The sequence below is a fragment of the Peromyscus leucopus genome, chromosome 10 (assembly GCF_004664715.2).
Source record: "Peromyscus leucopus breed LL Stock chromosome 10, UCI_PerLeu_2.1, whole genome shotgun sequence".
NCBI classification, from domain to species: domain Eukaryota; kingdom Metazoa; phylum Chordata; class Mammalia; order Rodentia; family Cricetidae; genus Peromyscus; species Peromyscus leucopus.
The window spans coordinates 4,355,195-4,380,143 of NC_051071.1; the positions used below are offsets into that span (position 1 = coordinate 4,355,195).

Genomic DNA, 24,949 nt, shown 5'->3' on the forward strand with positions numbered 1-24,949 from the left:
TTCTCCATCTATGGTTATTGAAAGTTTTGCTGGGTATGGTAACCTGGGCTGGCATCCATGGTCACTTAGTGTCTGTAAAACATCTGTCTAGGACCTTCTGGCTTTTAGAGTCTCCATTGAGAAGTCTGGTGTAATTCTGATAGGTCTGCCTTTATATGTTACTTGGCCTTTTTCCTTTGCAGCTCTTAATATTCTTTCTTTATTCTGTATGTTTAGTGGTTTGATAATTATGTGGCAAGGGGAATTTTTTTTTTGGTCCAGTCTATTTGGTGTTCTATAAACTTCTTGTACCTTCATTGGCATGACCTTCTTTAGGTTGGGAAAGTTTTCTTCTATGATTTTGTTGAATATATTTTCTGTGCCTTTGAGCTGGAATTCTTCTCCTTCCTCTATCATTATTCTTAGGTTTGGTCTTTTTATGAGTCTCAGATTTTCTGGATGTTTTGTGTTAATACTTTGTTGGATTTAACATTTTCTTTGACCAATGAATCTATTTCATCTGTCATCTCTTCAGTGTCTGAGATTCTCTTTTCTATCTCTTGTATTCTGTTGGTGATGCTTGCATCTGTAGTTCCTGTTCATTTACCCAGGTTTTCCATTTCCAGAATTCCCTCAGCTTGTGTTTTCTTTATTGCCTCTATCTCAATTTTCAAGTCTTGGACTGTTGAACTGTTTCTTTCACCTGTTTGTTTTTTCTTGGTTTTCTTTAAGGGATTTCTTCCAATTCTTTGTCTTTTTCCCCATTTCTTTAAGGGAATTTTTCATTTTGTCTTTAAAAGTCACTATCATCTTCATAAAGTTATTTTTAAGGTCATTTTCATCTGCTTCATCAGCATTGTGATGTTCAGGTCTTGCTGTTTTAGAACCACTAGTTTCTGGTTGGTGCCACATTGCTCTTTATGTTGTTGAATGTATTCTTACACTGCCATCTACCCATCTCTTCCTCCAATTAGTGCAGGTGGAGCCTGTCGCTCCAGGGATTGCTTCTCCTCCAATCAGTACAAGTTGGGTCTGTGTCTCTGGGGGTTGCTGAGGCTTCAGGGGATGGTTGGGAGGAGGATGTTATTGCCCTGTCGCTAGGGGCTCTTCCTCTAATGGGTGTAGGTAGGGTCTACAGCTCCAGTGGTCACTCCTCTATCAATCTAAGACTGGGGTGAGTGGGGGAGGGGCACAGGATATGTTCCTTGGAGCTAGGACCTAGAGAGCAGGGCTGTCCAGCTGGGCTCTCAGACACTCACCTCTTCTACCAATTGGGTGCAGGTGGGGACTGTAGCTCTGTGGTTGCTAATGTGGCAGTGGTCTCTGAAGAGGCTGCGGATGGTTTGAGGGGGATGCTGCCATGTCACTGGGACTGAGGCAGGTGGGGGAGAGGTGCAGGATGTGCCTACCAGAAGCTAGGATCTAGAGGGGCTGGAGGCACTTGAGGTGGGGGTGTAGGTGTCCAGCCTGGCACTCAGAGACTCACCTCTTCCACCAATCGGGTTCAGATAGGGACTGTGGCTCTGGAGGTCGCTGATGCAGTAGGGAATGGTTGGGGGAGATGATGTTGCTCCTGAGTTGCTGAGATGAAGGTAGGTGGGAGAAGGACCTGGGATGTACCCCAAGGGGGGCTAAGACCTAGAGGGCAGGGGTGTCCAGCCATCACTGAGACCCTCACTTCTTCCGCCAGTCAGGTGCAGGTGGGACTATGGCTCTGGTGGTCACTAATGCAGCAGGCAATGATCTTTGTATATTTTTAATCAAAAAAAATGTTTAACAAATTCCTATAAGAATCTCTGGTTTACAATAGCTGAGGAGCCTCCAACTGGATCAGGCCCTCTGGATAAGTGAGACAGTTGATTAGCTTGAACTGTGTGGGAGGCACCCAGGCAGTGGGACCAGGTCCTGTGCTCAGTACATGAGCTGGCTATTTGGAACCTGGGCCTATGCAGGGACGCTTTGCTCAGCCTGGGAGGAGGGGACTGGACCTGCCTGGACTGAAACTACCAGGTTGAGCTGAATTCCCAGGGGAGTCCTTGCCCTGGAGGAGATGGGAATGGGGGGGTAGGCTGGGGGAAGGGCAGGCAGTGGGTGGGAGGAGTGAGGACAGGGGAATTCGTGGCTGATATGTAAAATTAAATCAAATTATAAAATAAAAAAGAATCCCTGGTTTAGAAAGGTGTCCTATAAAGTCATTGCTGTTGTACCTGCGAAGCCCCCAGAGACCACCACAGAGCTGGTTTCTGATGCTAGCACATAAGGGTCCTTTTATTGTCAGGTTCAACCTGGGCCACCACACAGCAGATGGAAGGAAATGTGGCAGTGGCCATGAGCCCAGGTGTGAAAGTTTTTATAGGGAAAACCACAAGTTGGGAATTACATGCTTGGGAGTGGGTAGAAAGGATTTGGGGCAAGGTGGTTTTTGAAACTATTGGTGTAGACTTTCGGCATGAGGCCACGTTTGAAACTATTGGATTGCACTTTTGGTGGGAAACCACAACCCGCTCAACAGGATCATCTGGATTGCTCAGCAGGATTATCTAGATATCTTCAAGGGCCATAAACCAAAGACAGAATGTCTGCAGGAACATACTGCTCTGTTTGAGTTCTCATGGCACACTCCTGAGGTCCTTTCTGGAACTGAATACATCAGGTGGTATAAGATGGTGGCCTTACCCTAAGATAGAGTCTGTATTGCCTTCACAATTGTCACTATGCCTGAAATCTAAGTCAGAGTTTCCATTTGGTTCAATAGGAATTCATCAGCTCTGGAAGCTTGGATGTGAAGAACAAATAAGGTGGGATGATCCTGGAGGATAATTCAGCGAAAGTCTTTTACTTTTGAATGAGAAAGCCTTGAACATCCCAAGTAAGGATTGGGAAGCCATGGAAAGGCAAAATGTGGTTCAGGCACAAGGGCCCAGTTGAGGCTGGAGTTGCCAAAACTTTTCTAGAAGAATTGCATTATTTGGTAGAAGGTTAACAGTGACTATCCACTGACCAATAACCCCCACCCCCATTCTCTCTGTAAAAGAGTCTCCCAAGGTAACAAAACGTTAAGATCATTTCAGAAAACAAGAGGAATTGAGAACTCTGTGGCTTTGTATGTACCTGGTTCCAGGAAATATGAGAGTAAGTTCCCTGAAGATGACCTAACAGCCTACTTTTCCACTTGTGGGCTACACTAGTCATAGGATTGTGGATAAAAGTACATCTTCTCAACCAGCTTCCTTTGTGTGGGTCAGAGGAGCCACAAGAGGAGCTATTTTTGTAGCTGGGAAAAAGGCTCAGGACTGTCTTCCTGGAATTTGCTTCTCATTTCAGAATCAAAAATATCTTTGAAATGCTGTGCTGTTTGGGAATTGGGACCTATTCATTCTAAGAGCATCTGTCAGTACCTGTTGAAATTCAGATAAAATCCAAGTAAAGCTTATATTACACTCATTGATTTCAAGTCTAAAAAACACTCACAAAACCTGTACCACAGTTAGTCATAGCAAATGGAATTCCTTGGGTTTCTGCTGTCCATGGTTACTTTGAACATGAGCCACAACATTGAATTTCTTTAAAAGTGTTCCCTTCTACTTACCTGAACTTTTCAACTGAGATTAATTTTCATATTCAAAAGTTTAAGTATAAATTCCACCAAACAGTTCTGCATCTTGGTTTTGACTATTCCACAGCTTTCTTAGTTGCAGTGAAGCCATTAGACTGTTAAAGTCATAAAGCCAGGATTGGGTACGTCATTCCAATTCTAGTGAGATCCTTGACTCAGGTGCTGTAAGGAATGAAACTTCACCTGTTGTTTACATGGGACTCCATAAAGAACCTAAGATGCCCTCAAGAACATGAATCAGGGATTCACCTCTTCACACTAAGGAGGAAGAGGAAGTAACATATGGCACTGACATCTGGAACCGAGCTCCACATGTAGCATCAGGAGCCCCCAGAGGGCTCTGGTGTGGTAAAAGAGCACTAGAAAGCTGCTTACCTTTGTATACCATGGTCCTCATTTCTTTTGTTTTTCTTCTTGTTCTCCTTTATATGTTGAAAAATACAATAAAATCTAAATATATTAAATACAATAAAAATATGTAAAGTTCTACTGTAATTTGTCTGAAAAATATAAATAGTGAATTTCATTTTTGTTGTTTCCTATGTGCCTAATATACACAGTGAGTGGAGTTATTATTAAGACTCATTTCCATGTCTCAGTAGCAACCTTTTTCCACCTGGGAAATGTAGTCATTATAAATTTTCATGACTACATGGTGGTATGCTGAGTTAGAACTTATTGAACAGTTTGTTTACAGTTTTTTTGTTGCTATCAATACTTTAAGAATGTCCTTATGCACATAATTTGTTTGAGTTTCTTGTATGAATGGCATGTTTTTATTCTTGGCCTCTTTATCTCTTAGCTTGAATATTTTTGAAAATCTGAGTAAGCTGTTTGTTATATGCTAACTTTCTGTGTCATTATGAATATTTCTCAGTTGTGTTTCTCTTATTATAATTCAGTTTTCAATATTAAAATAATTTTTCTTATAGTTTTTGAGCAATTTATTTTTGCCATTTAATTTACATTGTTGTCATAAACTTTTGAAAGATAATTGTCCATCTAAAGACTTCATAAATGTTTGATTGTTTTTTCTTAACATGGAAAGAATTAAAGGAAATATTTCACCGTTTAATCCACTAGGGGCTTACTTTGGTATTTGATATAGGAGCTTATCAAAGTCACTGCTCTTGTTGTTCTGTATTTAGATGTTAGCCAGTTGTGCTCGTTTCGGCAGCACATATACTAAAATTAGATGTTAGCCAGTTATTCTGGCAATTGCTAGGGTATAATTAAGCCATTCCTTTTTTGACAGATAAATACAATTTTAATTACACAGAAAGGTAAATTTGATGTATCTGCTATCTTTCCACCTAAAAATTAGAAAACAGTAGAGGCAAAGAGTTGAAAGAAGGTAGTTTCCCCATACTGTGGCATGGTTCCAGTTACAAAAAGAACTTAATAAAAATGTCAAACACAAAAATACAAGTCTGAGATTTCTAAAAAAAAAAATGTATATAAAAAATCCCTAAATGGCCAAAGTTGTTCTTTTTCTACAAAATTAAGCCAATAGAGTAAATAGTGTCAAAAACCATTTTGACAGCATTTCTGAAATGCAGCTTTTCTCATCTTAATGATGCTCCTTAAAAAGAAGGTAGTATGGGGGGAAGGGTTAAAATCTCCAAAAGATCCAAATTTTCGTTTGTTTGGTTGGTTTTGTTTGTTTGTTTGTTTGTTTGTTTTGTTGTTTTTGTTTTGTTTTTGGAGACTGGGTTTCTCTGTGTAGTTTTGGTGCCTGTCCTGGATCTCACTCTGTAGACCAGGCTGGCCTTGAACTGGGATAAAGGCGTGTGCCACCACCACCCAGCTCCCAAATTTTTATCATAGTTTTCCCATCATCTCTTATATGAAGAGAAAGACTGTATTTCTGGCTCTGGCTTCTCAGAAAGAATTGGGGGATCATACTTATCCAGAGACCTGTGCTTGGGGGTGGGAGTGTCCATCATTTGGAGAGAGGAAGTGGGGTATTGGTGAAATTATTAAGGCTACTCCACATAGTTAAAAAGGAGGTTTATTTTGTGGGGTAACTCACAAATGAAGGGATAGGCTACAGGGTCTGGGGAAGACATAGTGCAGTCCGGAGGTGTTCTCTGGAGAACTCTGTTCAGTCTACCTCTAGCATCCAGGGTCCGGGAATCAAGAGAAGGCTGCACATCCAGATCTTGGGTCTTCAGGGCCTTCTCATGGCCCCACCTTGTAGGCTTGATAGTTACCAAAGCCTCAATGGGAGTTGGAACTTCCAGACCAAAGCTGGAATGGCTACCCACTACAGTGGGGAATGGTTTCCCTATGCTTCTTCCTTTGTGTCATTAGGTAATTTCTAAGTAAGTATTTTCCCTAATATGACTACAGATCATGTACTAAATTTATTTCAATATGTAACATACTGCTCTCCCAAGAGTTTCATATATGCCTAGGCAAGCATTCTACCTCTGAGCCCTCCTCGGTCCTGCCTTATTTATTAATTACTGAAAAATTAGTATGCTTTATATCAGAATTTTCAGAGGACTAGACCAACATTAACTCATTGCCTTTTTATTAATATGAAGTTGTATTATTAAACAAATAGTAAATAACCTGGTGAAAATGGATTTTCTATTATTAATGTGATATACCTCAATTTGTTCATTGTGTTTTAGATATTCCAATAAAACTGCAATCTTACTTACATATGGCACATAAATTTTTAAAACAATATTTTATAAATGCCATATGTAAATATTTAATATTATCTCCCTATTTAGATTGATTTTTTAAAATTTCATGTGTATGAATGTTTTTCCTGCATGTACATATGTGTACCAGATACATGCCTGATGTATGCAGAGGTCAGAAGAGAGTGATAGATCCCCTGGAACAGGAGTTGTAGAGGGTTCTGAACCACCATGTGGGTGCTGTGAAACAAACCTGAGTCCTTTGTAAGAGCAACAAGTGTTCTTCACCACTGAGCCATCTCTCCAGCCCCTCCCTAGTTTTCTAATTTAAAAAGAATTTGTTCTTAGCCTTTTATTGTATTACTTAGCTGGTGGTTAATTATGATAAAGATCCTAATTATGTTAAATTCACTATAAATGCAACCACTTTCACAAATTCCTAGTAAGCTAGTAAATTTAATAGATGCCATAGGATTTATGGTCATAGAAGACTTCAGATAATCATGTTTTATCTATTTATTGCCTCTTTCCATTGGCAGAAAGTGAATACCTGATGAATGAATGTGTTCCTTGTGTGTTCTGGAAAGAGCAGTAGGCTAGAGAGTCAGGAAGGGCTGCATCTCCTTGTCAGTTCCTCATCTGAGGAGGTTACCTGTGAAGCCTGTGGATCAGGTGCCACACTTGGCACTCCATGTAAGCCATCAGGATCAGGACCTAGAGCAAGCCTAGAAGTACATAGATACGCCCCATTTTTGTTACGCTTTTACAGAGTGGAGGTTTGTGACAACCTTGCCTCAAATAAGACTGATACCTTTCTCCAATGATGTGTATTGTGTGTGGTGTGTTTGTGTCTTGGTGTGACATTTGGAATTTGTTTTACATTTATATCTATTTTGTGTGTGTGTGTGTGTGTGTGCACATATGTGTACATGCCACAGTGTATATGTGGAGGTCAGAGGACAACTTATAAGAGTGGGTTCTCTCTTACAACCATGTGTATCTTGAGGATTGAGTCTCAGTCATCAGGGTTGGTGGTGGCAAGTGTCCTCATCTGCTGAAACACCTCAACAGCCCCAGTGAAACATTTTGGTAATTCTCAAAATGCTTCAGTTTTTGAAATTATTGTTATATCTGAAATTATTATTGTATCTGTCATAATGATGTATGATAAATGATTTGTGGTATTGCTATTGTATTGAAATAATTAAATATCACAGCTTAGGAAACAGAAATGAACAGGGGTAGCCTGTAATAGGTCTTTTATAACCCAATAATAGGTTTCTCCACCAATGCAGTAAGCCAGATCAAGCAGAATTGAAAAAGTAAAAGCACAGGTATATTTGAGCAAAGCGACTCCCAGGTGAGCCCTCCAGTGCCAGAGATTGGGGCTGGAGAAGTCACATGGCCAAACTAAAGCAGGGAGCTTATATACCCTGTAGGCAAGGGGTGATGAACCTTCTGTCTTTTGTACGTGTGACCCCTTTATTCAGGAGTTTGTTCCTCTCCTCTGGTTGGTAACAAGGCTGACAGGAAGGTGTCAAAAACAAAATATGTCCTATAGATCCAGAGGAGCTGGAGGCCAGTCCCCAGGCCACTGAGTCAGCCCCGGCATTGCCTAAGGCCACTGGGTCCCTGGAGGACTGATGTCCCCAGCAGTGGATTATGGTTACCACTGCAGGGAGATGGAGGGCCTCCAAGAGCTTGGCTATAAGGGGTCCATTGACAATGGGAATGCTCTTGGTAATGAGAAAGCCCCTTTCCTCAAAAAGCCAGAATGGGTATGGGCTATTTTAAAAGGCATATTTAAAGTCAGTGTAGATGTTAGCCTGCCTGTTGACCCTTAGATATTTGGAGTGCTCTAGTCAAGGCAATTAATTCAGCATTTTGTGAAGAGGTCCCCAATGGCAGGCAGGTTGGTTCAATGGAAGTGATCACTGCACAAGCCTCCTGGTGGTTTCCTGATCTGTCTATAAGAGAGCTTCCATCAACAAAGAGGATGAGTTTGGGGTCTGTGAGGGGTTGGTGTAGGAGACCAGGCTGGGGTCAGCATAAATCCTCTACAGCCTCTGGGCAGGAGTGGGAGGAGGTATCAGATGAGGAGGGGGCCGGGAGGATGGTTGCAGGGTCCTGTGAGGCAATTAAAGAAAAAAGAAGATAGATGTCAGAAGACAGTGTAGGGCCAAGGTGAGGGTGACCCCAAAGCAACTGAGGGTATCACAGCCAGCGAAGGTACCAGACAAACGGGTACCCTTTCTATGACTAGAAAAGAGTGTGGAAGAATAGCCCTGCAAAAATTCAGGGAAGAGGCAGGGGCTCAGGCTGAAAGGAGGGGGTCCCATCCACTCCCATGACAGAAATCGGCAAGGGAACTCTGGGACCCGAGTGAGAGGTCAAGATTAAAAAGGTAGCTCCCATGTCCACCAGGAAGGTGATGGATTTATCCGCTACCTGGAGTGTTACCCTCGGCTCTGCGAGGGTGATGGGAGTCTCAGCATCTGGGTACTGTCAGTCCTCCACCAGGCTGAAGAGCTTGAAGGCTGGAAGAGTCTCAGATGCCTGTGTTGGTGGAGCTGGACCTCCATGGCGTGGCATAGAGGATGAGCCCGCATAGGCACATTCCAACTTCAGTGACCAGGCTGCCAACAGACAGGGCATGGCCTTGTTGGCAGCTAAGGGTTGGGGCAGCATTGGGACCAGCGGCCTTACTAGCCCCATTTGAAGCAAGCCCCTGGCGAAGTTGCTTTTGGCTAGGCCCCAGTGGGATGGAGCCTTGTGGACTTCCCTTGCTCCCTCTTCAGGAATGCCGATGGCCTCTTGTCAGCTGCCAAGGCATGAGCATGGAGTGTAGCCTTCTGTTGCATCTGAGCCTGCCAGGAAGACTCAGCTGCCTCTTCTCCAGTGTTAAAAACCTTAAAAGCCATTTTCACCAATTCCTGTACAGAGGTTTAGGGAATGTCCTCAGCCTTCTTGGGTTTTTTCCAATATCTAGCAATGGCTGTGAAATGAAATGGGTAGCCAGGACCATGGCTCCTGCTGGGGAGGCTGGATCAATGCCAGTAGAGTATGGGGTAGGATTCCAACATGGTGGTGTGGAAGAGCAGACAGAAACAAACTGGGATTTAGAATCTGTTGCAGGTGGAGCGGGCTGGTAGAATCCCAGCATAGTTCAGACCAAATGGCAGGAAATCCTAGTGAATAAAAAAAGGCAAAGTGAGTACCTTTCGGCATGCCCTTCCAAGGGATACACTATGAACAACAGAGTTAATGCAAGAGGTCTATTGGGGAATGGGGAGAGTAAGGCCACCTTGGAGTAGAGACATCAGAGAGGCAGGTAGACAGACAAAGAGAGCAGGAAAGAGACAAAAGGAAGAAGTGAGGTGTGGGGGAGCCAGTGACTCAGGCAGCCTAGTCAGGTAGCAGGGCTAAGGGTCAATTTCTGGGTGGCCCCTGGAGCCACAACTTTAACCAACAAAACCTGGGCCACTGAACACTGGCTACAGAGGGAGGGGCAAGAGTGCAGAGCTCACAAACCCTGGATAAGGGAGCCCAGCCATTTGTTATATGGTGTGAGACAGCCCCAATTTGGGTAAATTTTGGAGCAGACATCCCTTGGGTGACTGAGGATTGGGTTTAGACCCATGGTTGCCCATCTCCAAGCCTGTGCCAGAGATGTAAGACATTCCCCCAGGATAGCTTGGGTGGAGCAGTAGGGGTAGAGGTAGCCTTTGGGAAGGATGTCTCTCCTCCACAAAGGTCCCCAGGAGCAATGACCCATCTGCTCCTGAAATGGTTGGGCTTGCCCTGGCATGGCAGTGGCTTGGCAGGGGGTCCCGGGGGCCTTTGACCCGGGAAAGGTACCCAGTACCTCTTTTAGGTGGTGTCTGGGAAATGGGTGACTTACTCTAAGTCAAAAGTTGATCATGTCTGGTGGAGAGGAAGACAAAGGGAGAGGAGTGCCCCCCCCCACATACACACACCCCCACGTGGCTGGCGAACCTAGTCCACCCGGCAGGAAGGCTCAACTTCTCCCAGGTTATTGACACCAAGATAACAGGTTTTCTGTAGCATGATAATAGGTTTCTCCACCAACGCAGGTAAGCCAGATCAAGCAAAATTGAAAAAATAAAAGAACAAGTATATTTGAGCAAAGCAAATCCTGCGTTAGCCCTCCAGCCCCGGAGATCAGGGCCCAAGAAGTCACATGGGCAAAATAAAGCAGGGAATTTATATATCCTGTAGGCAAGGGGTGATGATGTCTCCTCCACAAGCTGAGTTTGTGCCCAAGTATGGTTAAAAGCTGAACACTTTAGGCCGGGTCTTAGGCGGCTGGCAACTTCAGGGGAGGGGCTGCCAAAAGCCACTAAAAATGCAGAACTGGGCTTTTGGCACCTTTTCTTTGTTGGAGATTTTATGAGAGGGCAGGGTTTGGAGAGAGAGAAATGGGGCTTTCCAATTAAGCAGGAGTATGAGCTGGAGGTATCCAGCGGAACAGCCTATCCATGAGAGGCCTGATGAAGCAATAAGAAATAGAATACTATAATCTCTCTCTGTGTTGGCCTGTGTATGGAAGTCTGTGGCCTGGTAGACTTCTTATTTCCTGGAAACTGGATTGACCTTGAATTTTCCAGTCTGTTAGGAGCTAGGAAATGATCTAGGAGCTGGACCAGCTCTCCCAAATTCTTATTTTATGCTCACCTGTCACTTCCTTTCTTGATCTCAGTAAATTAAGAGAAGACAGTCCTGAGGGCAGACTGCATTCTCCCTGTCCTTGCCTTCAAACAGTATCAGCCCTTTAAGATCTCAGCAATTTGTCCAAAATTATCTAAAAGTTAAATAATGAAGAAATGGGTTGCTCTGAATACCCAGTGATGTCTACATTCTGGTTTTCATGTCTGTGACATGGTTTACCTGGGTTACTTCATCTTTCCTAGTTTGCATATAAAGAGTTAAATAAAATAATTCAATTTCCACAGACTGGTCCTATTGCTAAATGTATATTCTAATCATCTTAAAGATTGCAAATTGCTTTACAACAACCATACTTCCCTTATCTTGAATTGTTCCTATTGCCATTTCCTGTGATCCTACAATGTTATTCTGTTATGTTAAAAAAAAATCCAAAAGGAACGTACACAGTCCCTAGGAGACAATTTATCTCACCCATCATTTGTTGATATTTCTAAATCTCTATGCCTGAACACTCCTCTGCTTCATCCCTAGCCAATGGAAACAAGGAAGGAAGGCCTGTATCACCAGTAGGTACAGCTGTTATTTTAGGAATTAAAAACAAGAATTTACAACACGCAAAAGTGTTTGGTTTTGTCTCTTGAGCTTTATAAAGATCAGCATCATACTAAGACCATAAAAATTATTGTTCTCTAAACTAAAAGAAAACTCCAGAGTATTTAAATGTTTCTTGTTGAAAAATGACTTAACCTTAGGATATCAATTTTTTTTTCTACTGAGTTCCTGAATAAAAGGATGGATAGTGGGTAGAGTAATAAAGACTCAAGGTATTTTGTATAAGCAACTGTATATGTGGGAAAAGAAAACATTACATAGGCCAGGAGCAGCGTCTAAGAGACACAAAAGAGGAGGCACAGGTCTGTGCTTCCACAGGGCTGGAGCTTTAAGTATCATGGATCAAACTGAAACATTCAGAGCAACTGACAATGGAAAAAAAAATTGGCTTTGTTAGGGAGAGTGCCCCTGCCCAGGAGTCAGGAGACACCCAGACACCAAATTCTTAGCACAAAGGAAATTTATTACCCCTAGCAGCAAGCAGGGTGTGGGCCGCAAAGGCAGATAGCAAACAGTAACAACAAGCAGGTGTTTTGGCAGGAATGGGTTTTTAAGGAGAAAAGGGAGAGTCTGTGCTAGGGTGAGCTAGTAAATCCTGATTGGGCATGTTAGCCAAATAATGAATTTTGATTGTTGGACCTTGGTGTTTGTCTCAGGAATGAGTCAGTGGCCAAATAAGGGATGGATATTGGGAGCTAGCTTTAGGAATATGATCTAATGTTTTTTTAGCAAGGGAGAAGAAAGGGGAGAAAAGGCAAAATGGCAAAACCTGTCCATGCCATGTTTGCCATGCTTGGGGCCTGTTAGAGAACCCTTCAGGCTTTGCTTGCAAATATATGTTCACTACATTCTAATGGGTTAAACATTCTTGTCTAAGAATAGGTAAAGGAAAACATATTAATTAAATCTGAATAATAATTTATTTATAATGTGTACCAGTTTTATATTTTCAATGTTAGTTTATGATGCCAAAGAAATTACAGGGCTTGGCTATTTAAAAACAATAATAATACCATGGCAACCTGAACTGAAATCGTCCAGAATTCTCTAAACCATATTAAAGGTTCCTAATATTAATTTAAAGCTCTCTGTAAGATACGACTTGAAAAAGAAAAGAGAACCACCTGACCTAAATAATGTTGATTTTACTAAGTGCTCTAATCAAATGTGCTTTTGACCTTGATTTGAAATGATCCAGCTCTACTGGATGACTGTAATGTGACTACTCTTCCTGTATTTACTCGTTAGACTTTTTGTCTAAATTGCAGGCCTAGTGATGCATACTTGTAACTCCAGTGCTCAAGAGGAGCTCAAGCAGGAGAATCAGAAATTTAAGTTGTCCTCATCTTCATAGTAAGTTTGAGGCCATCCTTGGTTAAATGAGAACTTGTCTCAAAAACAGACCAAACAACAAACAAAAGAACCAGACTACTGTTAACTATAATGCAAACACATTTTCCCCAGAGCAGTAGAAATTGACATGGATAAGCCTCAACAGCTGTTAATTTTGAAAAGGTAACAGTGGGACTGTTTCTAGGTTCCAGTATTAGGTCAATAATTTTGTTAATTTTCCCTAAAATTGTGGAATAGTTTTAGAGTGGCAAATTCTGTACTTTATTTCAGCACACTTAGGGCTCTGCTGCCAGGAAGTCTGGTAGCTGCCAAAGCATGGGTGGGTTTGGGAATGAACATTCTCCTTCCTAAGGAACACTAAGCACAGAGGTGATAGAAGCCAACACACTAATTAATTAACACTTAGCCAATAAAATGTAACATTAAGCATATCCTTAGCTTGACATATTATAGTAGTCCATAAAACAATTGCCATATTGCATATAAATGTATATATATATATACATCTTATATTTACATTTATACAGCATACATCTTTTCTGTAAGAAAAAGGTGAAACTGAAATTTCAATGACTTATAAGTCCTTCTTTTTCATCCTTGTGTGGATAAATTCCTTTAAAGAGGTTACAAACATAAATGTCCCAGATATACTCCTTGTCTTCAAATGTCTCATTTATCCTCTACAGGAATCCTAAGTTTTCATCCCCAAATACAAGTTTGCCAATGTAACTTACTGCAGTGAAGATGAGCACCTGGGTAGAGGTTCCTCAGGGCTCACACATGTCATTGTGTTTGTCTTGCCGAACTGTAATCATTTGTCACTCCCAACAGAGTTCACTGGGGACAGGCAGCCTTCCTGTTTGTCTTTTATGCCTAGCACACTAGCACAGAGTACAGAATAGGCATTTAATAACTGTTATTAAGTAGTTTGCGTTTGACTTATCATCTTCTGTGATTGTTTTAAGATAAATTTTAACTGCAATGAAGATGATATACAAATTATGACTTATAGTTTTCCCTTCATTTCTGAGACTCCACTCCAATCCACTGAGATCCAGCAATAAAAGATGTCCAGAACCAAACACTGTTAGGAAAGATACAAATCTCAAATTTTTTCATAGCATCTGCTGCAATTGCCCCAAGTCTCAGAAGCAAGTTTAATTTGTATTCCTAGCAAGCAGATAAAAGTCTGATGTAAGTAAGAGGTAATAAGGATGGAAAAGAAAAGGGAAATGAAAAAAAAATTCAAATCAAAGTTGATTGGCTATGCAAGATGGCTAACAGCCTATAACCACCAAGATTCTGTCAGGCTCCAGAATGCAGGAGAACACATGGATAAGGGGTGTGAGTGGGCAGAGGCATGGAGCCAGGTAGAGGTATAAGAGCTGAAAAATCAAGTGCACACGGTGTATCTGAAACTTTCATGCTAAATCATTCAGAGAGTAAAGATGGAGACAGAATTAAGCCTAAGACCACCAAAGGGTCTCAGCAGAATAAGAATTCCCACTAAGAAGGATCACCAGGTGCCAGAGTCCAGTTATAATTAACCTTGCTGTCTCAGCTTTGAAGGAAAGGGTCAATGTCAATTTCCTAAAATCTTATTCTTCAGGTGCCAGAAGACTTCTTACCTCTATGAACTCAATTTATCAAATTAAGTAGCATATGTAAAGTATATCAATGGTGGTACCACAGTACATATGCACAGATACATTGCTTCTTCTTCTTCTTCTTTTTTCTTTCTTTCTTTGTAGCCTTGGCTGTCCTGGAACTCGCTCTGTAGACCAGGCTGTCCTTGAACTCAGAGATATGCCTGCCTCTACCTCCACCACCTGAGATGCACTGTTGATATGTGTTGGGGCAAAATAATATCTGAATGAATAGGCTATGAGATGTACATGATTAGCATGTACAATACCCAAGACATGTGAAGATGAGTGGTAGTGGAGGCTAGACAAAATTCATCTAGGAACTAGAACAGCCAAGACATCATGTAGCAGCAGTCATAAAGAGAGTTTGGAGAAGCCCTGGTGCTCAGTTTTTGTGATGTGTGGGTTAATTCTAGACTCCAGTACTATGGGGTAAAATAAAAAAAAAAAAATAGAACCACAGTTTTACAAATGAGAGTTACAGTGTCTAGTGAGAAAGCCAGGGAGATTTTGAGGGAAAAGCCAACATGATTGAGGAAAATGCTTCACCATGGTCTGCACTTTTCCACCACATAGACTCACTGAAATGAATCTGAACAACAGTTATAAAAGTAGTAATTAAGCCCTACAAGTAAATTATTTTCTTATTTAGAATAAATGAGTTATAACAGAGGCAAGCAAACTTCCTTTTTATGGCTTTCATTTATGTGTTTACTGATTTACATCCAATGTCCTCTACAAAGGAGCTAAAATTATCTTGCTATGCATTTTTAGTGTTTTAATTTATTACCCAGAAGACTCCGGTTTCCCTGGAAATGAAGCATATGTTGATCAAGTACTTTTGTCTCAAAATTGGACTTAAATTGTGTTTTTAGTATTTCATACATTTAGAGCTGAATATGACACACATTTGGGACAGAATATGACATTTGGCCTGATATATGACATATTTGAGTAAATTATTGAAATTAAAAGATTAATTGTATTCAAATAATGATTATATATAAACTATCTGTTAGGACATAAGATTCTAAGTAAAGGGACAGTGAGATAGCTTTTCACACAAAGGCATTTGAACTATTCTTCTGATGCATTTTTCTGCATGCTATTTTCAAAGTGATTGCCAAGGGGATGCATGCATTTGGATGCATGCATTTGCACACAGGAACATCACCTCAGAGAGTCAATCCAGTCTTACTCCACCCTTGCTAGATCTGGGGAAACCAGCTCTCAGTCCTGAAATTCTTGGCCATCAACAGGACTGCAGTTGCCCTTAAGATATATGTTTTTATGATGGAAGAAGATTGTGTTCCTTGCATTAATAGAAAAGGATCTCTAGCAAAGCCAATCATAGAACACAAGTCTATAGGTAACCCTATCCTGTAGTTCCCATTGAAAAAGTAACATAGTTAATATCAAGGAAGGAGAAAAGATCACAGCTTCATAATATTTGTTATACCTTACTTAGATCCCTACATAATTTAAAATGAGCTATAAGAACATATTAAACTGCTAACAAGAGAGTGGACATTTAACAATGAAATTAAGGGTGGGGGCATAAGATAGAGTCAGGAAGAAGGCCATAAAAATACAATAAAACCTCTGCTGTGGGTGGGTTGGAATTTGGCTCTAAACTGTCTAGTAGCCCTCCATCTGCTAATGGCATTAGCCTCTATTTGCCTAAGAGCATTTTTAAGGGAAATGGAAAAGTCAGGGTAAAGGGTGAAAATACAAGAATGTCTGGCCAACTCATTTTTCATTTGGCTTCCTGTAGGAATAGATCTTAACATATTTGGAACAGAGAACATGCTGAACTATGTGTCCTTAATACAGCCTTTCTCAGTACACTTCTGACACAGGATGTCCATGAATACCCAAAGGCACTGAGTTCCAAATCTAGGCTGGCTGGACTGGTCATCAGCAGAATTCCGTGAGGCTGTTCTACCTCTTCTTTTCACAGACAACTCAACAGCTTTTTCTGTTCCTGCTGTCTCCATTTCTTGCTCCATCCTCACCCTTAAAACTGTTCTAACCTCCTCTACTTCAACCACATCACTGATGCTGTCTTGCTAAGGTTACAAACCACTTTTCAGCTTATATTTTACTTGGCCCCAGCAGCATTTGAAAGTTGACTACTGTCCCCATAAATTTCTCTGTGCTCTTGGTTTTCCTAGCGCTACACTTTGGTGGGTCCTCTACTCTGCTCCTCCACCTGTGTGTTTCTGCTTCTCTTCTGTTGATCCTTCAATGCTGGTGTTCCTTTAGATATGAGGAAATGGGTCCAACAATATCATATACTAAAACTGTACACTAGCAACAAACAGAAGACACCTGCTACTTCTGAAGTCCACAGCATAAGACTTTATGTAGTTCTTGTTAACTGAACAACAGTAGTGGAGATAGGTGTGCTATGTTATCCTGATCAACTTCTAGTCCAAACTCCTCCTGCTGTCTTTTATTTAAGACCCAACAGAGTTAGAAGCTACATTTCCATGACTTGCCTCAAAGTCAAGATTTCAAATGTGCTTTATGCTTTCGCACTCAGTGATATGTATGTGAAAATTGAACTTTGACTTGTGTTATGTGGGCCAGGGACAGCAATGCTCTGGAGATAACAGCTCTGGTAGGGCTTGCTGCTATGCCCATATGTCTGTGAAATATTTCAGTGGCATCCTCCTCGCTCCATATAAGATATGTTTCGGGAAAGTTCTAGTAATTCCTACATGCCCTACAACCAAGCATGAGGATCCCGAAGTCTATTTCCATTGCTACGATGCTAGCACCTTCTTACCTCTGAATAAGACAAAAGTTAGAGCATGTCTGTCACTTTGCCAAAGGAGCTGGAGGTTATAGTTATGGCCTCACTTGTTCTCCCTTCTCCATTCCTAGGCCCTTGGATTGGTGGCTTTCTCAGAATTCTGGTCACAGCTCATGCCTGGGATACTTTCCCAGACTTACTCATCTGAAGAGGTGGAGAGATGTGACACTTTACACCACAGCTGAAAAGCACTTCTGCCAAGATCGAAAGGCCTTATGAGTGGAATTTCCCTGGAAGTATGTGACTATGGGAATCCCAGAGACTACCAAATGTGCAAAGGCAGAGAACAGTTATACTGCACTAACAGTTATTAAGAGCCTACTATGTGACCAGATGGTCCAAGAGGTGATTTGCAAGCAACCATCCTCTTCCGTCTTTTCAGGAGCTCTGTGATGACAGTAATAGAGGAATCTCATCTCTGGTTAATTATGCAGGACCTGGGATTTTCTTGATAATTAGCTAGCAAGTTTTTAGGCATGCTATTAAAGTACCATTTAAACATTTATTTTTATAATATAGTACTATTTGTCTGTATATACCTGAATAAAGAAAGCAGTTTGAGAAAAAGAGAATAACAAAAATGTTATACACTGTCTTTCCATTATTAATGCTGGCTTAAAAGCTTGAGATTGGCAAGTACTACATTAGCTTAATTCATACACTATCTTTTTCTACTGTCTGCTTCCTCACTTCAATCGAGTTTTATACCAGTGCTGCAGAGATATCTGAAAGGATACTTCCACCTCACTTTAGTCCCAGGAAATAGAACTGCTATGAATTATTGATAGTGTTGGCTTTCTAGTGCTTTAATTTCACTTCTTTGTTTCAGTCAAGGATATTACTTAGATGGCATTTTTTCTATCATCCTAAGAGCTCACTTGCCCACTTTCTACAGGTAATACTGACTTGAGTTAGAGAGGAGACAGTGCTGCTGGTTTCTGTTTCCAGAGATGATGAATTCTCTTTACAGTCTACTCTATGGCTTTGCTGAATGATAAGTTAATGGGGCAGTTTTCACACTGAGTTTCTCATAGCCCTTGGAATGCTCCTGAAATGCTTGAGGGCAGTGCTCACACACACACACACACACACACACACACACACACACACACGCCATTCTCTTGTGTCAGAGAAAAGCACTGTGCCAAAGAACATGAAGCTTTCATTTAAAATGTTGGAAAAAGAGATCTTTTCTGTCAAAGGCTTGAAAATCCTGAATTAATACAACAGATACATGAGTGGGTGTTTGTATGTCTGTTGAGATACTAAGGAAAATGTCCTAGGACTGATATGTCCACATTAACAGTCATGCACTATTCGCAGGAGATGGCGGCATGTCCATGACTGGGCGTGCAGGATGAACTTGATCCCCCTGCCACGCTGTAAGAATTACTCTGGACACCAAGCAAAGCCAGTCCTGTGTTTATTTCTATCCTGTATAAACTCAGTTATAAGAAACATAAGAAAATTGGAGGAGCTGTTAAAAATAAATGAACCAATTGCAATGAATCATCTTGCTTCCCAGGCTTAGGTGTAAGTCATTAGTCAGATCCCAAACCCTTTGAGAAGATGACTGTAGCCATTAATTGGGCAAACCTTTTTTTTTTTTGCTTTCAAAGATTATTTCAAAAATAAGGTTTTTGTTTAATGTGCTATAAAATCAAAGTTGAGTCCATACTCAGCGTTTCTTTCTGCATGTTGATGGTATAGGACCTAGAATACCCTCGAAGGCGTGGAAGCTATAGACCTGAAGAAAGCACACAGGTGACAAAGACTCATTCTTTCAATATGTTATTATCTAGTACTGACATTATTATTTAATAATAAGACTGAGTCTGTCTTAGAACTTGCATGCTAGTGTCAGGGAGGCATATCAAGAACACATAAGCAATTACACATATATAGCAATTTACAAATGTCACTGCTATGACACACTGTGGAGGCAGGGCCTTTCCATACTGACTCTGGAAGATCAGTAGCCTAAGCACATTTTCAAAGGCCACATCTGGCTGCTTTACTGTTGCCAAGGCCATGAATGTATAACACTTACTGTATCTGATGGCTAAATATGTACCATCTGCCACAAAGAATTATAGAGAATGTTGTGGAACTCCAACGGGCCTGATGGTCAATGACTGCCTGAGTGGTAACACACACACACACACACACACACACACACACACACACACACACTAAAATAATAGTGATAATAAAAACATAGCACTGCTAATTTATTAGACAAGAGATCTTTCCTTGGCCATTTGATATGCACCAGCACTGTGTTTTATTTATTCATAATGCAAAGAAGGTGCTTAGAAATTATTCATGTAAGATCATTGTGATTTTTCCTTCCATAAAAAATTCTTTTCACAACATGTATAATTCCCATCAAATATATAAGAAATACATTCATAATGAAACCCCTTTGTCAGTTGCTACTGTGTCATTGTTAAAGCCAACATGATTTTGGTAAAAAAAAATAAAAAGCCTCACAAAAATTAGTTTCATTTTTTAAAACTCTACATAAGACATTTAAAAACACATTTAAACCAGGTGGTGGTGGCGGTGGCGGTGGCGGTGGCGGTGGTGGTGGTGGTGGCACGCGCCTTTAATCCCAGCACTTGGGAGGCAAAGGCAGGCGGATCTCTGTGAGTTCACGGCCATCATGGTTTTCAGAGTGAGTTTCAGGGCAGGCTCCAAAGCTACACAGAGAAACTCTGTCTCGAAAAACAAACAAACAAAAAACATTTAAAATATATCGCAGTGAAAGGAGACATGTGACTACCAAGTAATATGACTTCTGTCAATAGGTTTTTTCCAAATCTTTTTCAATATTGGATTTTTGAACTTTCTAAAGATCCTTTCAAAGGATAGTGTTTCTTGAATAGAAATACCTGAAACACATGTATGTGTGAATACATTCATATTTATAACAGAAGTATTTGACTTCAGTCTCTCTCAGGTGCATAGAATTCATCTATCCATCCAATGATCCATTCACCATTTATAGAGTCTACTGCACTAATGGATAAATGGATAAGATAGGAAGGCACCAGAGCAATGTGTGCTGGCTGTGATGTCCACTCAGCTGTGCATGCTGCCCATGCCCCTTTTTTTCTCTGCATAGTTATGGCAGCAGTTCTTTAGAATGCAATAATTGGAGAAATGTGGCTAAGGAGCCCAAAATACAGAGAACTTGAAATTATTCAGTCAGTGTGAAAAAAACTGACAAATCAGAAAAAAAAATCACATGAGATAGTCTCTAAGTAAATCATAGGAAACCAATGAAAAGAAGTAAGAAACATTACACCCCCAGCAAAGATCAGCAAGACACCAACTACAGCTTAAGAGCTCACTAAAATTTCCACCTACAAGATTCAAGTATTGCTCAAAATAGCAAGAAATGTAGAAGCTTAACTAAGTAGAAATTTATTGAGAGGTACAGAGGACCCAAGCTAAGCAAACTGCAAACTTGAGTGGAGGCACTTAAAGATTTGAAAAAAAAAGTAGTGAACATTTTTCTCTTGATAAGATTGTTAAGCTCACTGAGTTTCAATAGGAAATGCCCTTTAGCCCCCCAGCATCATGTTTTAAAGTCCAGATCTCCAGCTGGTGGCCCTATGTTGGGAAATTCTGAAAACTTTAGTAGTAACTTACAGCCTATCCAGAGGAAGTAGATCCTCGCGGTGGATTCTTCTTCAGGGGCACCTTGTCCTTGGCTCCTTTCTGTCATCCTGTCTGCTTTTTGTCCATAATGTGGTGAAGAAGCTCCCAAGTCACATGCTTCTGACACCAAGATCATCTACCCAAGTGTATGAGACCAAGAAACCCTGGCCTGAAACCTCTGCGATCAGGACCCAAAATAATCCTTCCCTCTTTTAAATTGTTTCGATCAAATGTTTTGTCACAAGTAGCTAATACAGAATGTGAGTTTTCTCTCAACAGGTGTAATATTGAACAGAGAATGTGACGGAAATGGTTAAAATTCTGCTAAGAGCTAGAAAACTATATAAGACAACATTCAAAAGTAAAGTCATTGAAGGAAGTAGGGAGACGACTGAATTAAAATGTGCTGTAAAGCTATAATGTTGGTACTAGCTTAGAGAGCAGAGAGATTCCAGTGCAGCCAAGCAGAATGTCTAGGAGAACATTAGGTGCAGGTGCCAGTGTAGAATGTGCTGGAGACACTGTTTGAAGCATGTGGGGAAAACCAAGCTATTCAGTAAGAAGTACTGGAGAAAATGTCTAACTATTAAAAATCAGGAGATATTTTATATAACTCCACAAAGGCTAAAGACGTTCTTTTAAAAAAAAAATTCTTTATTGTGTAAAGGAGAGGGAGGCAGGGAAGTCTCAGAGTGCTGTGAGACACACGTGACTGCACACATGTGGTGGTTAGAGGACAATTTTTAGGCGTCATTTTCTCCCTTTACAAATGTGTGGATTCAAGTATTGAACTTAGGTTGTCTGGCTTGACAAAGAAGTGCCTTTATCTACTTAGCCATCTTACTGGCCCTGAAGTTATAAATATAAAGGATAAAACCATATTTTAAAGGTATTACATTTTGAACACAGGCATTTACTTTTACTCCTACATAAACTCCACTTCCTAGAAAAAAAAAGGATTTTCTTGAAACACCTCTAAGGTCCAAGAATGGGATAGAAAGTTACAGCAACCATGAAAACTGGGGCGAATATGAGGTAGACTTGAGCTGCAAAGCTGTGTAACAGAGTTAATACAGTGGGAATCCAACAAGACTCAGACAGTGGGACACAGGCATGAAGGCAGGGCTAAAAATAAGACTTATTCCAAATTTGAATAGTAAGCACTTATCCTACAGACTTTACTAGCAAGCTGCTGGGGATCCCAGAGGAAGTCAAAACTTTATGCCCTAGAGATGGTCCCATGGACACAGTGGAGGATAATATAGGACCAAAAAAGAAATTCAGTGGAAGTGAATCATTGAATGTGGACATCTTGCATTACTCAGCTTTCCATTACTATAGCAAAGCATCAGAAATGATCACCTTATAAAGGGTAAAGGTTTATTTGGCTCACAGTTTGGAGGTTCAGTCCATGACTGATTTGCACCATTATTTGTGGCCTGTGATCAAGGAAAAGATGAGAGTCCCACAAGCCCTTCCAAGATATCCCCCAACAACCTACAGATCTCCCAGTAAGCTCCTTCTCAAAGGCTCTGCTGTATCCTGATATCACCAACTTCAGGGGAAGTCTTTACTGTATGGACCTCTGGGGGATACTTAAGATCTAATGTGCACCAAGTCTGTGTTGGTCAGGGTTTCTGTTGCTGTGATACTGGGGAGGAAAGGGTTTTATTTCATCTTACAACTTGTAGTTCACCATCCAGGGAGATCAGGGCGGAAACCTGGAGGCAGAACTGATGGGAGGCCATGGAGGAATGCCACTTACTAGCTTGCTCAGCCTGCTTCTTTATACAACCCAGGACCACTTGCCCAGTAGTGACCCTACCCACAGTGAGCTGGGCACTCTCACATCAGTGACCAATCAAGAAATCAGGAAAATGCACAGTAGCCTAGCCTGCAGGCCAATCTTGGCAGGGGGGGGGGGGGGGGGGGGGACACGGGAGTGGGTGTTTTCTTTACTGAGGTTCTTTCTTCCCAAATCACTCTAACTTGTGTCAAGTTGACGTAAAACCAGCCAGCACAAGGCTTTAACCTTCACAGACTCCCAGGACAGCATGGCCAGGTTATGCCCTGTGGGCAGGAATACCGGGTGTGTTTTTCCTGTAGAATATAATAGATCGAAGAGAAAAGGTGTTCGAAGACCGAGAGCAGACTCACCATGGAAGCAGTTTATTTGGATCATCCTATTCAACACAGAAAGAAGCAGAACTTAGAGACAAGCCAGTAGACAAGTCCACTTTAGGTTGGAGGAGGTGGGAGTCTCATACAAAACTATCTGTTAAAAATTTTAAATCTCCCCTCAGATGAGTTGTTGCTGTTGAGAAACCTCTGGCCCAGACACTGACCCCTGACTTCACTGGCATTGACCAGCTTAGTAGGGCCAGCATCCAAGGAAGCAGTGTAAACTTAAGGCCTCCCATTGTTCACTGTGTATCTGTCAATGCACAATAAATTATCTTAATTCCTACATTGCTGTGAATATGGAGACTATTTCATGCAAATGTCTCTTTACATCCAAATTGCTCTTCAATTTTTAAATAATGTATTGTGTTCCCTTCTGGAAAGAAAAGATGTGTCTTCCTTATTTTCTAAAAAGTGGACTGGCAAGATGGTTTAGTGGGCACAGGTGCTTGCTGCCATGCCTGGGGATGGGAGTAAGAGGAAAGAACTGACTCCCAGGGGCTGTGCTCTGAGTTCTACTAGCACAGTGCCATGGCACATATACATGTGGACAAATAAATAAGCATAAAACAGAAATTAAACCTAATGAATGTGCCCATCCTGTTTTATCCAACTTCCCCTGGGCCTTGTCCCACCAGTTACTATCCCTTTGTCCTTCCCGCTCAATCATCCCCCTGAGCTGAGGGCATGAACAGAGGCTGCAAAGTGCCACTTATATTTCCCTCCGGGTGCTGGAAGTGCTGCTAGAAGACTGGCCACTGTCATCACCCTCCTGCTCTTGAGTGAAGGCCACACCCCTTCTCTGCACAGCATCATTCGTCTGGTTAATATAGGAGGTAAAGACACAAAGACACAACCCCTTCACCTTGTACTGGACAATGCTGAAGGGTCCTACCAGCTTCAAGAGCTTCATGTCGGATAAGCTGCTCAGCATCACTGCCATCCAGTTCTGTCTTGTTTTCTTACCTCCCAGGAGATGTTAAACCAGAGCTTTGATTAACACGCTATTCTCTGTCTCAGATCTGTATCCTAGGATATCCTCCCAATATAGTATGCCTGGGTAATGTGGACATTTCATCATCTGTTAGGTAGAACCAAACTGCTCTAAAAATAAGCCCTGTAATCTCATGAAAAAAAAAAAGTCTCTTTGCCTATACCTTAACTGCCACTATAAGATATTTATATTTAAGTTTACATTTAAGTAAATTTTGGGAAGAATTTGTTTTAGAACCTACTACTGATAGTTCTGACACCAGTACAATTCCTAACTACTGTGTTCTAAATATGTACACCCACAGATAAATGGAGCTCTCACCCCTCATCAAAGAAGCTTCTTTTTGCAGCAGATAGAAACTCTTATAGAGATCCACACAAGTGTTCAAAACACAGAGGACAGTTGGGCTGGGGTACCCATTCCCAGGGGATACATCCACAATGCAACCCATACACCTCAGGCCCAGGGAACATCTCAGAAGAAGAGGTAGAAAGATTGTAAGGCTGGAGGACAATGAATGCTGTGAGACAGTGTCTTCTGTGTATAACAGGGAGCTGTAGCTATAAAACCTCAACAATATGTCCACCTAAACAAGGCCTACATCATCAACACTAGGTGACATGTTAACATGGATGGGGAAATCTCTCAAGGCCCCACCCCAAATAAAGAGCAATAGGCAATTAATGGCAGTTGAGACTGAGAAAATCCATCTTCTCCAAGGACAAGCCTGTGAAATGTCAT

The 24,949-nt window shown here is 41.3% G+C and overlaps 1 protein-coding gene across 1 annotated transcript in view; it reads left to right on the forward strand.

Annotated features, from left to right (window-relative positions):
• Positions 1 to 24,949, forward strand: part of Acyp2 (acylphosphatase 2) — a 166,121-nt gene that overhangs the window by 134,144 nt on the left and 7,028 nt on the right. The window lies entirely within an intron of this gene.